This window comes from Acomys russatus, chromosome 22, assembly GCF_903995435.1.
Source record: "Acomys russatus chromosome 22, mAcoRus1.1, whole genome shotgun sequence".
Classification (NCBI taxonomy): domain Eukaryota; kingdom Metazoa; phylum Chordata; class Mammalia; order Rodentia; family Muridae; genus Acomys; species Acomys russatus.
Genome location: NC_067158.1, coordinates 6,476,035 through 6,487,429, shown reverse-complemented (window position 1 = coordinate 6,487,429; position 11,395 = coordinate 6,476,035). Strand labels below are relative to the sequence as shown.

Here is an 11,395-nt window from a genome sequence, read left to right as displayed (position 1 = left end):
CCTAATGTCGGCAGGAAGAAGCTACAGAAAAAAGAGTGACTCCACCCAGTTTTCCACTTTATAGGCTGAAATGCTAAGTCAAGGGCAACTCTCTGACATAAGAGACAACGGGGCCTTTAGTTCTGTTTCTCCAAGGCATACTTTGTACCCCTTATATAATAGACTTTATGTTATGTTTGTTCAATTGTTCTCCTTGATTGACTAACCTAGTGTCTACTGACCTTTGGTCCCTACATTCTATGGTACAAATTATGGAACAAAGACAAAAATATAAAACTATAAGAGACTCTCAGATCATGTTAGACAATCTCTAGACCTGTTTCAAGACTGAAGCAGTTACAAGAAGAAGGGGGCAATAAAGGAAGCAGCCCTGCTCCTTAAGGACCCCCACTAAGGCCAAAGTCTGGGAAAAGTCAGCCTACCCAGTCCTCCCTTAAGGACCCCCAGTAAGGCCAAAGCATGTAAATTTCTAGAGGGTCCAGCCTGAACCAAGGACAGACATCAATATCAGATCATTGTGTGTGTGTGGCAGGGACAGGAAAAACCTGGAAGAGTCCAGCTTGACTCAAGCACAGCCAGTTTGGGTTACGGCTTGTGTTTAAAATTTTCCACTACCCCTCCTCAGCTAAGAAAGTCCCAATGCTAGTCTATTAACCAATCAAGTTTTTCTGCTAAGCTCTGCTTCTGTAAAGAGTATAAAGAGCCTGTGCTTCTACTCCTCGGGGATTGACAGACCCTGACGCATCGGCTCAATAAATTCCTGTGTGTTTTGCATCGACATCGGACTCCGTCTCTCACTGGGGACTGTGGGAATAGACTAGAGATCTCTCTGGAGGTCTCAGTCTTACAGTGCTACTAGGCAACAGCATTTATCTTTTTCAATCCCATACCCTTCACCATTCCCCAAATCTCTGGTTCAGCATGCTCTGTTCTTCCATCTTTTTGCCAATTCCATGAAATTATATATATATATATTTTTATTGTTGTTGTTGTTTTTCCAAGACAGGGTTTCTCTGTGTAGTCCTGGCTGCCCTGGATTCATTCTGTAGACCAGGCTGGCCTTGAACTCACAGAAATCCTCCTGCTTCTGCCTCCCTGGGTGCTGAGATTACAAGGTGTGCCACCACAGTCGGCTCATAACCACGTTTTAAAAGCGTCTTCCCATAAGACCTGCCTTTTTTTTTTTTTTAAGGTGTTCCAAAAAATAAAAATTAAAAAAGGCATTCCCACCACCTCATCTCTCTGTTGGCGTCTCAGGTTCCCCCAGAGTGTCCCTCAGGGTTTCTCTGTATTATCTTGGTTTTCCTGGACTTGCTTTACAGACCAGGCTGGCCTCGAACTCTCAGCTATCTGCCTGCCTCTGCCTCTTGAGTGCTGAGATTAAAGGCATGCACCACCACCCTGGGCTCTTTTGAATCTCTTAATATTTAACGTTTTAAGTAAATGGGCTAAAAAAAAGAACATAGAGTAATCTACAGCGCCTACATTCTTTTCAAATCTTTACAGTTTCTGCCAAACTTTTTCTTTATTAGTTGAACAACTTGAAAGCTATAAACTGATTTTTAATTTGCTTTGTTTCTGTCCTGGAGAACCCGAGTGCCTCTCTCTTGTTAAAATTGATTTTGTAATAAAATTAGTGACTTTATAGACACCTTTTATTATTATAACATTTTGTTACTTCAATAATAAATATACAGTTGTGTATCATCCAGCAGGTAGAAATTCCAATTATAGAGCATGTGAAGAAAAATTGGCTCCAAATTACATGTAAAATGCTTTAGTTAAAAAAAAAAACAAAACATTCCAGTATAAACATTGAAACCAAGTCACATGCCTTCCACATGGAATTTTGTTAAGGTAGTGACCTATACTTGCATAGGATGATTAATTATGCAGAAATAGCATTTAGTAGGAACTTGGTCAAAGACAGAATCAACTGATGAATTGTAGGTCAGGTGTGTGTGTGTGTGTGTGTGTGTGTGTGTGTGTGTGTGTGTGTATTTTCAAGAGAGAGCAGAGGGCAGCTAGGTAAAATTTATTACAAATGTGGAACCCTCTCAGGGGGTCAGAACGGTTAGTGACTGTACCATGGCTCCAAACCTCAGTGCAACTGGCTCCATGATGAAAGTTGATTCAGGCTGTAAAACTCAGCATGTGGACAGCATCGCCTGCCAAAATGAAAACAAAGGCCTAATCCTTCAAAGTCCATAGTTCTGGGAAAGTCTCTAAGTGTACTAAGCTTGCTTTTTGGCTTCTATAGTTCCACTTCTGGCTAGCTGTTCTTGTTAACTGAAGTATGCCATCCCTGAACATGGTTTTTATGCTTAAAAGCTCATCCTGAGAAAGGGTTAATGCTATACAAGGATCCCAAACGCCCTGTGCGGTGGCCGCTGCCTAATAAAGACATTCTGTTGGCTTAACCCCATGTCTGAGTAGTCTTCTCCAGTGAATACCCTCCAACACTGACCACTGTGCTAATTTACATTTTTAGACTGGCTTACACTATTTCAAACCTCAGCTTTTCCTAGGATTATCAGTACAATGGTGATTAGAAAATGCTACTGCAGCTATGTAGGAATATTAAAAGGGGTCACTCCTCTCAGCTTCCAGTCCCTGAGATCTCTGCTCAAAGATGTCACAAGATAGTGTAGAGGGTGGGAGTGGGCAAAGGGACCACAGATCTGACTGAGCAGGGCGGCTAGACCTAAATTTCGGTGTGAGCCTAGTATTTAGTTAGTGTATAACATGCCATACTAAAACAGAAAGTTTTTAAATAAAAAGTTAATCATAAATTGGAGTTGCAATCTTTACTTCCTATATTCCAGTGAACTTTCTTGCATATAGCCTGAGGTATGTTCACCCTCTCTTTGGTGCTATATGATTAAAGTACAAACAAATTTCTTTACCTGGTGGAAGACATCCTTTAAATGTGTAACACAGTCTTTCTGTGGTGTAACACAGAATTTACCTGGGGGAACAGAGCCTTTACCTGGTGGAACACAGCCTTTACCTGGTGGAACACGGCCTTTACCTGGTGGAACACAGACTGTACCTGGGAGAACACAGCCTCATATTGGTGGAACACAGACTTTACCTGGTGGAACACAGACTTTACCTGGTGGAATAGTCTTCATCTGGTGGTACACAGCCTTTATCTGGTGGTACACAGCCTCATATTGGTGGAAGACAGCCTTTACCTGGTGGAACACAGACTTTACATGTGTAACACAGTCTTTATGTGGCATAACACAGAATTTACCTGGTGGAACACAGCCTTTACCTGGTGGAACACAGCCTCTGATTGTTGGAACACAGCCTCTGATTGGTGTAAAACAGACTTTTAGGCCTGGTTGCTATTTTATCTGCCTCTTTTCTTTGAATTTTCTTCAAACAATACAAAATTGCTTGTCACCTCCTATGCCCAGGCCTTTGGTTAGGATATTGCTTGTGCCTAGAATGCCTTTTCTTTCTTTGTCTGGCTAACTTCAGTCACCCGTTCTGCCCCATTTCAGACAATAGACTCCTAGGGTGTTCCCTGCTGCACCTCCTCTTTGAGACTGTTTTAGATATCTTTTCTTTTGGCTCTCAAGTCCTACTAGTAGTTCCATGCTTGTATTTCTTACTGATGTTTAACCATCAAGGGGACATCTTGTGATTGAACTTATATCTCTGGCCCATCTCCTGGAGGACTAGGCCAAGTTGGCTTATAAAAAAGTAGAAAAACATCTTTTTTATGAAGATGTTGAGAGTTTTCAGACTGGGGTTTCAATGTGTTCATGTTGGCTCCAAGTGGTGAACAAACACACACACACACACACACACACACACACACACACACTATATATATATATATATATATATATATATATATATATATATATAGAGAGAGAGAGAGAGAGAGAGAGAGAGAGACAGACAGACAGACAGACAGACAGTGTGACAGAGAGACAGAAATAGACAGAGACAGGAACAGACAGAGACAGAGACAGAAGATAGATTACTAGAAAGTAGTATTGTCAAATAAAGGACACTGAGGCAATTAATTGCAACACCGTTTGACAGGTATCAGCTGTGTGGAGGTAAACCATAAAGGAACGTATACCACCCAGGGCTGTCACTGCAGGCTCTGCTCCTAGTCCCAGGCCAGCAGCGATCAGACTGATTGGCAATAGGAACTACCGCTCCAGTGCCTGCACCCTGCCAAGATGATAATGAACAAGCCTCTGAAACTGTAAACCAGCCCCCAACTAGATGCTTTTCTTTATAAGCGTTGCTGTGGCTGTGGTGTCTTCCCAACAGTAGAACAGTGACTAAGTTGGTACCAAGAGCTGGTATTATTGCTGAGGCAGGCCTAACCCTGATGTCTGTTGAAGGAATTTGGAAGACTTTGGGACTTTGGACTAGAAAATAAATTGTACTCTTTAAGTGGCTCTTAGTGGGACATCCTAGTAGGAGCATGGAAGACAATGCTGTTGGGGTGACGCGTGGTTCTGGAGCAAGAGGTTTCAGAGGAGAAGAGTATTAGCAAGTGGCCTAGAGACTGTTCTTGTGATATTTTGGTGGAAAACATGGCTGCTTTATACCCTTGCCAAAATATCTGCCTGAGCCTAAGTTGAAGAGTTTTGGATTGATGGCGTTGGCAGAGGAGACTTCAAGACAGCTTAGTGTTGACTCTGTGGTGTGGTTATTAGTGGCCAGGCTTATGCAGCTCTATAAGGAAAAGGAGCAAGCTGAGCAAGGAAAGACAGTTTGAGGAGAAAAGGAGCACCAGGAAGTGGGATGAGATAAGTCCAGTGCTCAAGGAGATAAGAAGTCTAAAGAAAAACCTGATGCTAAAGGGAGTGATAGCCTCCACTGAGTGGGGGGACAATATTCCACCCAAAGCTTCCATCTCCTGATTACTGGGTCAAGGCAGAAATAAACAAAATTAAAGACTTCGTAGAATTTTGTGAAAATAAATGCACAACATACACAAGCACATAGGACACAGTGAAAGCGGTGCTAGGAGAAAAGTTCATAGCACTAAGTGCCTTCATAAAGAAATTGCAGAGATCTCATACTAGGAACTTAACAGCACATCTGAAATCTCTAGAATAAAAAAAGTAAGCTCCTCCAAGAGGAGTAGATGGCAGGAAACAATCAAACAATAAAATGGGAACAAAGAGAAGAGTAAAAAAAATTAATAAGTCAAGCACAGTGCACACATCTGTAATCCTAGAACTCAAGGAGACAGAGGCAGGTGGATCACTATGAGTTCAAGGCCAGCCTGTCTATAAATCAAGTGCAAGTCAGGACAGCCAGGGCTATACAGAGAAACCCTGTTTAAAAAAAAGAAAAGAAAAGAAAGAAAAAAATCAACGATACAAAGAGTTATTTCTTTGAGAAAATCAACAAGATAGAAAACCCTTATCGAAACTAACTAGAAGACAGAAAACATTCAAATTAACAAATTCAGAAACAAAAAGAGGTACATAGCAGCAGACATAATTTAAAAACCTATACTCAACAAAATTGGAAAATCTACAAGAAATGGATAATTTTCTCAATCAATAACACTTAACAAAGTTAAATCAAGATCAGATAAACAAGGCTGGAGAGATAGCTCAGTGGTTAAGAGCGCCACCTGCTCTCCCAAAGGTCCTGAGTTCAGATCCCAGTAACCATATGGTGGCTCACAACCATCTGTAATGTGTTCTGATGCCCTCTTCTGGACTACAGTTGTACATGCAGGTAGAGCACGATACATAATAATAAATCTTTTTTAAAAATCAGATAAACAATTTAAGTCGACCTATAGCCACTAAGGAAATAGAAGCAGTCATTTAAAAAAAAAATCTCCCAAGCAAGGGAGATCCAAGATGGCAGCGCCAAGTATGCACAGTAACTGAACAGCAGAGGAGTAGACAGGCTTGCGGTAGACCCCAAAACCCCCAAAATGGCTATCTGTCCTAAGTGAGACCAGAGCTCACAGTGTGGGAAAATCTCTGGTTCAACCCCAGGTCACCCCAGTTAACCCTTGGGAAAAACTCCCCAGCTCCAATCAGCTTGGCTTTAGCTTCAGTCCTTCCGGTACCTGGGCTGCACAGCTCCAACCAAGGGTGCCCACTATCACTGAATGGAGACTTTCCAGTACCAGGACACAAAGCTCCTACTTACACTTACCACTAGGTGGCGGAGACATTCAGGATACCACAGCCTCAGCCCTTCTTGTGGAGGGAAAGTGGGTCCTTGAGCAGACAGATCCCACTGTGGGTTCCCCAACTGAGTGAGCACAGTATCTGAACACATCGACAGTGGCTGGGTAGTGAGACCTCGTTAAACTTGGAGCAAGAAAGCCAGTAGCAAGGCAACAAACTCTGGAATTTCCCTTGTCAAGAGAAGGGTCCCCAGACTTCTGAGGAGGCCAGTCTCTGAGAACCACTCACCATTCCCAACAATCTGAGGAGGGCACCTTCAGAAACATTTAGCTTCCTGTCCAGGGCTCTTCCTGCAACCCCACAACCCTCAACTCCAGCGGGCAACAGGATTTACCAGCCAACCCCACACACAATGAGATGGTTAAAGGCAAGCATAAAAACACAATCAACAAAAAACCAGAGCAACATGGCATCTTGAGAACCCAGTTATCCTATAGCAAGCAGCCTTGGTTCCCCTAACACAAATGAAACACAAGAGCATGACATTAAATCTACACTTATGAAAATTATTATGGAATAAATGGAGAAATTCCTTAAAGAAATACAAGAAGGTACAATCCAACAGTTAGAGGCCTTTAAAGAGGAAATGAATAAATCCCTGTTAGAATTTCAGGAAAATACAACCAGGTGATGAAATTGAACAAATCGTATAAAAATAGAGGAAAATAAAGGCAAAACAGATGAAGGAAATCAATAAAATTGTTCAAGACCTGAAGATGGAAACAATAAACTGGGAAAATGAAGACACAACATACCCAAACCTATGGGACACAATGAAAGTAGTGCTAAGGGGACATTCATAACACTAAGTGCCTTCATAAAGAAATTGGAGACATCTCATACAAACAACTTCATGGAACACCTGAAACCGCTAGAACAAAAAGAAGCAAAACACACCCAAGAGCTGACGACTAGAAATAATCAAACTCAGGGCTGAGATCAATAAATTAGAAACAAAGAAAACAATTTAAAGAATTAACAAAACCAAGAGCTGGTTCCTTGAGAAAATCAGTAAGATAGACAAACCTTTAGCCACACTAACTAAAAGGCAAAGGAGAGTATCCAAATCAACAAAATCAGACATGGAAAGGGGAAATGATGACAGATACCAAGGAAATCCAAAGGATCACTAGGTTTTACTTCAGAAGCCTATATCCCACAAAATTTGAAAATCTAAATGATATGGGCAATTTTTCTGAAAAATTCCACTTACCAAAGTTGAATTAAGATCGGGTAAATAGTCCTATATCCCCTAAGGAAATAGAAACAGTCACCAAAATTCTCCCAACAACAACAAAAAGCTCAGGGCTAAATGGATTCAGCACAGAATTTTTACCAGACCTTCAAAGAAGAACTAATACCAATACTCCTCAAGTTATTTCACAAAATAGAAACAGAAGGATCATTACCAAACTCATTCTTGATACCTAAGCCACACAAAAAAACCTAACAAAGAAAGAGAATTTCAGACTATCTCCCTTATGAACATTGATGCAAAAAATACTCAATAAAATACTCACAAACCAAATCAAAGAACACATTAAAACTATCATTCACCATGACCAAGTACGCTTCATCCCAGGCATGCAGGGGTGGTTCAATATACAGAAACATATCAATGTAATCCACCATATAAACAAATTAAAATTTCAAAAAACACACCTGAGCATCTCCTTAGATACTGAAAAAGCATTTGACAAAATCTGACATCCACTCAAGGTAAAAGTCTTAAAGAGATCAGGGATACAAGGCATATACCTAAACATAGTAAAGGCAGTGTACAGCAAGCCTATGGACAACATCAGACTTAATGTAGAAAGACTTAAATCAATTCCACTGAAATCATGGACAAGACAAGGCTGTCCACTCTCTCTGTAGCTCTTCAATCTAGCCAGAGTAATAGGAGAACTAAAGGAGGTCAAGGGAATACAAATTGCAGAGGAAGAAAACAAAGTATCACTCTTCATGGATGATATGATAGTATACATAAGTGACCCCAAAAATTCTACCAAGGAACTCCTACAGCTGATAAACACCGTGAGCTAAATGGCTGGATACAAAATATAAAACAAAACGAAACAGTAGCCCTCCTGTATACAAATGACAAACAGGCTGAAAAGGAAATTAGGAAGCCTATACCCTTCACAATAGCCACAAATAATATAAAGTATCTTGGTGTAACTCTAATGAAGCAAGTGAAAGACTTGTATGAAAAAAAAAAAACCCTTCAAGTCCCTGTAGACAGAAATTGAAGAAGATATCAGAAGATAGAAATATCTACCATGTTCTTGGACTAGTAGAAACAACATAGTAAAAATGGCCATCTTACCAAAAGCAATCTAGATTCAACACGATCTCCATAAAAATTCCAACATATTTTTCTTGAAGATATTGATATGGAAAAACAAAAAACAAGTATAGCTAAAACAATACTGTACAATAAAAAAATAATCCCTGATTTCAAGCCATAATCCAGAGAAACAGTAATAAAAAGCACATGTTACTGGCATAAAAACAGACACGTTGATCAATGGAATAGAATCAAAGAACCCAGAAATAAATCCACATACATATGGACACTTGAGTTTTGATTAAAAAGACAGAAATATACAATAGAAAAAAGAAAGCATTTTCAACAAATGGTGCTAGTCTAACTGAATGTTGGTATGTAGAAGACTTATATCTATCACCCTGTACAAAACTCAAAACCAAGTGGATTAAACACCTCAACATAAAACCAGAAACACTGAATCTGACAGAAGAGAAAGTGGGGAATAGCTTTGAACACATTAACACAGGAGACAACTTTCTGAACAAAATGCCAATAGTGCAGACACTAAGATAAACAACTAATAAATGGGACCTCATGGAACTGAAAAGCTTCTCAAGGCAAAGGACACAGCCAATAGGACAAAACAGCACCTACAAAATGGGGAAAAGGTTTTCACTAGCTCCACATCTGACAGAGGGTTGATATCCAAACTATATAAAGAACCCAAGAAACTACACATCACCTACATAAATAATCTAATTTTAAAACATGGGGTACAGAGCTAAGCAGAGACTTCTCAACAGAGGAACCTCAAATGGCTGAGAAACAAAGAAATGATCAATATCTTCAGCCATTAGGGTCATACAAATCAAAGTGACTCAGATTCCATCTTACACATGTCAGGATGGCTAAGATCAAAAACTCATGCGACAGCACATGCTGGTGAGGATGTGGAGAAGGGGAACACTCTCCTATTGCTGGTGGGAGTGCAAATTTGTACAACCACTTTGGAAATCAATACAGCGGTTTCTCAGAAAATTGGGAATAGCTCTATCTCAAGACCCTGCCATGGACCGTTTCAGTTGGGTAGAGGTCCTTGGGAACAGGAGTTCTTGAAGCATCAGTGTACAAAGATTAGGCAAGTGACAAACAGACAAACCCAAGGTAGAGTTTAAGTCTGAGTGTATTTTGCAGGCAAGCAAGCTAGATTTTCTTATGCACTTTTTTTTTTTGAAACAGGGATTATTTGGTGGTCACGTATTTTCATGAAGTAGTTCCAAGGGAGTCAGTGAAGCAATCAGGCATACATAATACAAAGTACAGAATGCAAAGTATTAATGTTGTCATCATTCTTAAGTCATTAACTTGGTATCAGTACGCATATACTCTACCAAAGGTCAATGTTCTCTCATTATGCCAAACATCTGTGTGCCAAGACAGTTTTTTCTTAGTTCTTCTTTTTATCTGAGCGTCACTATCAGGAGCTTTCTTAAACACTTTATTTGTAAGTCATAATATAAATTATTAACTGATGATTAATTCTTAGCCATGTTTCTTTCAACAAGTGGAGTGGAACTTGGTGGTGAACTCCAGGCCTGAATGGTCCTTGGATGCAGTCCCGTGTTAGGGAGTTTCACAGAAACAGTAGTCATGTTTGAAAAGTTCTGATGTGAGAGTAAGGTTAGGAGAAAAATAAAGACAGAATATGCCAACACAACGAGTAAAAAGAAGGCTTCAATCAGTTACTCTTGGCAGGAACATCAGACCCATGCCAGGAGGCTCTCTCTGGGCAGGGGTCATCGCCTCGGGTTGTGCAGTAACATTTGTCACACAGACTCCACTGGAGGGGTCGTGACAAGACCATTCCTGGGCATATACCCAAAAGATGCTCCACCACACAACAAGGACATTTGCTCAAGTATGTTCAGAGCAGGTTTATTTGTAATAGCCAGAAACTGGAAACAACCTTGATGTCCCTCAACAGAAGAATGAATTTTTAAAATGTGGTACATTTACACAATGGAGTATTACTCAATTGTTAAGAAAAAAATGACATCATGAAATTTTCTGGCAAGTGGACTTGCTACTCACAAGAGGCTGTTCCACACTACCCTGAGTTTCTGGTTCTGCCTCTCTTTGTTGTGCCCACGTCCTTCTGTTGTATTTTCTCTTCCATTTCTCTGCCACTTACTTGCTTCTCTTAAGGGGCACCTCCTCTTAGAGGTCTCTGACTGTTGGAGGTCATCTCAGGAGCGGTATGCCCCCACTTGTGCATTATGACATGAGGCAGGGGTCATCTCAAGCATGGTCTGTCTCCCCAGGAGTGTGCGGTGCTGGACTGGTGTTCATCTCAGGCTAGTTCCTTGTAGCCCCATGGGACCAGTCTGTTGGTTGGCTCACTCCTTGCCTGGCTTGTCCAAGTGGCTCTTTGTGAGGGTCACCCTAGGCAGGGTTATTCTAGTCTTTGGCTTGCTTCCAGACCTGGGATCCAGGCTGGACCTGCCTGGCATTGGACTGGTGGTCATCTCAGGCTTGCTTTTTTTTTTTTTTCCAGAGAATGTTAAGCTACCAATCATTCAGATGTTCACAGGTCAGAAGGCTGAGCATAGACACAGCCTCTCTCCTCTCTGCCACCTACTGGTGCACATGGGACACAACAGCCACACCTGCAATGTCTCTAGGGGCAAGGAGATTATTTTATTTGTTGCCTGTGTTTTCACGGGTGTTGTTAATCTCCTTGGGCTGTAGTTTTTCTTCTAGTATCTTCTGTAGGGCTGGATTTACGGATAGATATTGTTTGAATTTGGCTCTGTCATGTGGAATATTTCGTTTTCTCCATCTGTGGTGATTTGAAGTTTTGCTTGGTATAGTAGTCTGGCGTGGTACCTGCTGTCTCTTGGGGTCTGCAGCCCTTTTGTCCAGGCCC

General features: G+C 41.0%; 1 non-coding gene across 1 annotated transcript; it reads right to left on the bottom strand.

The window, feature by feature from the left end:
- Positions 1 to 11,025: 11,025 nt before the first annotated feature.
- Positions 11,026 to 11,157, bottom strand: LOC127206031 (small nucleolar RNA SNORA17). Its single transcript, XR_007832726.1, has one exon. It is a non-coding gene; the product is annotated as a small nucleolar RNA SNORA17 (small nucleolar RNA).
- Between the last annotated feature and the right edge of the window lie 238 nt (positions 11,158 to 11,395).